Genomic DNA, 5,494 nt, shown 5'->3' with positions numbered 1-5,494 from the left:
TTTTTGATAAGAACTAAACGTGTATGAAATGATGCTAAAAGTAGAGCATGAGCATGAGCATTTATCAATTGGTGATCAATTGATGCTACCTATTTGTGTTTGAATGGGCTCAATAAAGCTGGTGCTGGTTTATGCTCTCTGCGTGACCGTGATGATAACGAAGACACTTGGTTGGCTATGGTCTTGCTGTCAAATTTACGTTTCAGTTCTTTAAGACTCTTTGTTTTTGCTGCTTCATCAGGATTGACTAGCTTTCTCGGGCGTCCACGTGCTCTCTTCCTTTTTGGGGAGTTGGGTGCACCACTTTTGGGGGAGTCGGGTGCACCGGTATCCTTCTGGGAGTTGGATGTGTCGGGTTCGTTGGAACCATCAGGATTGTTGACTAATTGTACGTCGTCTTCTGAACCATCAGGTAGAACTGCTTGCTGGGCATCGTACACCTCCTTCTGTATAAGAGAGAGTGCTGCGTTAGTTCTAATCATGAGACTTATGAAATAAATGATATATTCTTGATGTAGCACTAACCTTTATGGGGAACTTATATGATTCGAGACGAAGCGTGTTGCAATTTGAATGCAGTAAGGCTGTACATATTTTCCACCTGAAAATATCTATCCTTGCCTATATTTGATAACCGACACTTACGACAGGATAGCTTTCAAGCTAAACAAAGTACAAATGTAAATTAGGCATTCAATTACCTGGTTAAAAATATCGGTCATTTCATCCCCGTTCCATGACAACATGTACTGCAGTGTCCAAACCGCACAGGAAGTCCTGCGATGTTTAGTTAAAGATGAGTAATCTTATTCGTGTAGGAAAATAATAATTTATGAGGCCATGCGTACCCATCGGTCTGTTGTGGTATGTTCTCATAGCGTTTTTTGGTCCATTCGGCAAAATTGATGTTCTTAGCTGGTGATATCAACCCATTCTTGACAGCTTCGTCGATGCAGAACTGAATCGAGTCCACCTAGGGTACGACGAGTTATACATGGGGTTATGGTACTTTGGGAGCTCATGTGCCATGCGGATCAAAAGAGGCAGCAAGAGAACACTTACAAGAGAATCTTCCTTGGTCTTCTCGCAATGATAATTCATGGAGTTCAGAGTCTGAATTTCTTTTTTGTCAAAATTAAACATCATTAGCATCCAATGGTTTTGGTGTACATTTAGTGGGACATGCACCTGCAGTAACATTTGGGTTGGGTTGAGAACCGAAATTTGTCGTGTACAGTGTGTACATAAACTATGAAAGTGAGGAAAACATGTACCTTTCGGCGCCCTACAAATTTTTCTGCTACACGAGCTAACCATGAGGCTGCACGTCCAACAAGAACCACCCCCTTCATTTGTAACAGCTTTTCGGTTTCTTCAGGGGATATGATTGAGGTAGTATCATTCTCAATTTGGCTAATGCGAGCATATGCCATAATAACCTGCCAAATTTTCAATCATACAATAATAAGAAAGTTGTTACAGTAATGATGTAGACTAGAGCATAATGGGCTTACATCACCATAAATGTATTCGTCATCCAAATTTCGCTTCAGTTGTTCTGCTTTGAGGGTAATGTCTCCGATTCTAGCTATTTCAACAGGGTCGTATGTTCCGCGGATGTAAACGGTTGTCTCGATGTCCTCATCCGTGAACTTGTAATCATTACCAAAGACAGGCTTCATCGGAGTTAATTGTGGTTTCTCATTGTTTTCCGTCATATGTCTTGCACTTGGTGTAGTCGAAGTCCCTGCCGTGAATTGGCTAGCCCTAGGAGTTCCTGTCAGGGATGAATTGCACACATTGACTTGATCCTCCAAAGAACAAAGGTAGTTCATCATTAGTTTGTTACTTTTAGATATTAACGTGTTGGGCCATAAAGATCACCTGCACGCGTCCTTTCTGTGACACTGATTGTCGGTTGCTTGTAAATTCGTATTTTAATTCCTGTAACAATGCAAACAATAATGAACATGAAGGAACATATTCATACAAAATACAAAATGCACAGTATAACATACATGTAGTTCCCTCCTTAAGTCTTTAATTTCGTCCTCGGCCTTCGACAACCTAGGATTAGTGCCAGTTTTAGTCTTCATGTCGATCAAGTCTTCACCTAGCGTCTGGTATTTGACATCAAATCTGTGCTCAATTTCCATTAACTTCCTGCCTACCTTCTTTTCATGATCAGCTAAGCGTGCATTCATGGCTTCAACTAGCATGTCAATCTGTGTAAACAAAATAAAACCCCGTTGATAACAATAGCTAAATGAATGAGGTTCCATGACACCTATTTGCGATATTGCAAAAACAAATAGTCTTTGGAGTACATACTTGCTGGCTACTAAATTGCTGTCCTTGTGATGGTGCTCGATACGAATCATGTTGATGCACATGTTCATCATTTTTTCTTGGAAAATTATTAGAATTCTCAGACGGTCGTTGAGGAGCACAAATTTTCATGACAGCCTTTTTTTATAAAATATAATGAACCATTAGTACCAAATAAAAAATCGGATATAGAAAGTTCAATTGTAGATAGGTACCAGCCCATTATGCAGACCTCCTTTGTCGTAAGCATCGCTTCTTAAAGTAGCCGTCATTTTGTCCCATCGTGCGATCAATGGAGGGGGTCTAGAAGCATACATCAATCGGCCACTACGCACGTGCTCCCAGTACCAATACTACACAATAAATTAGTTCATCACCATACAGATATGCAACAAAACAATAATTAAAGGACATTAAGTAGTGATCTAGCACTAACACTACAGGAAACAGCTACTTTGCCGTCTGCCATGGCGGACGGCAAAGGCTCGAAAGGCGGACGGCAAAGACCTTTGCCGTCAGCCGCGGACGGCAAAGACCTTTGCCGTCAGCCGCGGACGGCAAAAGGCTCCGGCAAAGAAGGCTACGGTAAACAGCTGCTTTGCCGTCTGCTTCCTGGCGGCGGACGGCAAAGGCTCTTTGCCGTCTGCGGCGGACGGCAAAGAGGGCGGACGGCAATATTTGCGCTGTCAGTCCGTTAAGTGGCTAACGGCAGACCTTTGCCGTCCGCCGCAGACGGCAAAGAGCCTTTGGTCTTTGCCGTCCGCCTTATGATGTCATCTACACGTCACTAGATGCCAGGTTCTTTGCCGTCTGCCACTGTAGGCAAACTGCAGGTTCTTTGCCGTCTGCCACTGTAGGCAAACTGACCAAATGGGTCAGCTCCCAGGAAGCACAGTTGGCTGCCACGTGGCTTCTTTGCCGTCCGCGGCGGACGACAAAGAGCTCTTTGCCGTCGGTGGCAGACGGCAAAGAGCCTGCATATTGTCTGTTTTTTCTATTTTTTATTAAATCCCACAATTTGCAGCACATATCACATATATAAGTTTCATATCCAGCACATATCCAACACATATCTAGCACATAAGTTTCATATCACATATCACATCAGTTTCATCCATACACATTGTTCATACATAAGGAAGTTCCATCCATACACATTGTTCCATCCATATATATATTACAATGAATAGTGTCATGAAGATAGCAAGCTAGATACAATGCAAAGTTTCATCAAAGGAAAAGCAAGCACTCCATCATAGCAAGCTAGCTTCCATCAAGTGAATGAAATCTGCAAAATGGTAAATAAGAAAGTTAGAAATAGGTGACTAGAACAAGAAGAAGACTAGAACAAGAAGAAGACTAGAACAAGAAGTATATGTCATTTATGAGCTAACTTAGGTGAAATGGATCATATATGAGCTAACTAAGTTGAAATGGGTTGTTTATGAGCTAACTTAGTTGAAATGGATCATTTATGAGCTAACTTAGTTGAAATGGGTCGTTTATGAGCTAACTAAGGTGAAGGGCATCGTTTTGAGCTAAGTAAGGTGAAATGGGTCATTTTGGAGCTAACCTAGTTGAAATGGATCATTTTTGAGCTAACTTAGTTGAAATGGATCGTTTTTGAGGTAACTAAGGTGAAATGGGTCGTTTTTTAGCTCACTTAGGTCAAATGGATCGTTTTTGAGCTAACTTAGTTGAAATGGATCGTTTATGAGCTAACTTTGTTGAAATGGATCATTTTTTTTAGCTAATTTAGTTGAAATGGATCGTTTTTTAGCTAACTTAGGTGAAATGGATCATTTAAGAGCTAATTTAGGTGAAATGGATCGTTTTTTTGCTCACTTAGGTCAAATGGATCGTTTATGAGCTAAATTAGTTGAAATGGATCGTTTATGAGATAACCTAGGTAAGATGGGTCATTTTGGAGTTAACGTAGGTGAAATGGGCCATTTTAAAGCTAACGTAGGTAAAATGGATCATTTAGGAGCTAATCTAGGTAAAATGGGTCATTTTTGAGCTAACTTGGATGAACTGCATCATTTATAAGCTAACCTAGGTAAAATGGGTCATTTTGGAGGAAAATAAGCTAACTCTAGGTCATTATGGTAAGCATATTGGAGGAAATAAAGCTAAGTCTAGGTCTTTATGCATTTGTTAAGCAAAACACTAGAGAAACTTACCGTGATCAGGGAGGTGTAGGACCGGGGTGGCTAGTGCCGCTACCTGGAGAAGGATCGTGCGATGCGTTTCTGGAGTTAAGCTGCAACAAAGATCATTTCCAATGTCTCGTTAGCATTATGACACTCAAATGTTGAGACTACCAACTAATGTCCATTCAAACTAAACTCACCGTGCTCCCAGGAGCAATCACTGGCATCGGCGGAGCGGGCTGACCGGACTTCTCGCACACAGACTGCACATTTGGTTTTCAGAACAGAGTCATACTAGTTAGTAATGAGACTCAAATGTTAAGACTAGCAAGTAATCTGCAGAAGAAACTTACCACAAGGAGCTCGTACATGGCCCTTGCCTGCATGTCATTCCGTGCCCTCTCCTCCTCCATCATCTTTCTCGTCCTCTCCTCCATCTCCCGCTGCCTCTCCGCCGCCTCCGCCAGAAGTTTCTCCGTTCTATCTCTCTCAGTCTGTATAGCAGCCTGCAACACCACTCACATGACCATTTGTAATCATTGATGGAAGCGCACACAATGTAATGGAGAAAGATAACTGAGTACGTATCATTAACCTTGATGGCGAGTTGCACTGGCCGTTCACGAGGCCTTATCTCAGGAGCGGAGCTCGACTGGCGCGCCTTGATCTCCGGGAGAGTGCTAGGACAACGGATAAGTCCATCTCCAATGGCTATGGAACCATGGGACCTCCCGCCACCAGATATCATCACCAGCTCTGGATCAATGGGACCCTGGCTCGGGTTAAAGTCCTCCCCTTTCCTCGCCTTCCCCTCATCTCTATATCTCACGAGCTTGTTGTGGGAGGAGATGTTGGTGAAGTTGTTTGCATCATCGAGGTCAGACTGAGAGAAAGCCTTGACTTTCTTGTAAGAGCCAGTGTGGGCCATGGCATACAGGTCGTACACCTCTGGCACCTTATCCGCCTTATTGTGGCATGCCTGAAAGAGAGAAGCAATGAAAGTTAGTAATTAA

This window comes from Triticum aestivum, chromosome 2D, assembly GCF_018294505.1.
Source record: "Triticum aestivum cultivar Chinese Spring chromosome 2D, IWGSC CS RefSeq v2.1, whole genome shotgun sequence".
In the NCBI taxonomy this organism is placed as follows: domain Eukaryota; kingdom Viridiplantae; phylum Streptophyta; class Magnoliopsida; order Poales; family Poaceae; genus Triticum; species Triticum aestivum.
This window is presented reverse-complemented; position numbering follows the sequence as displayed.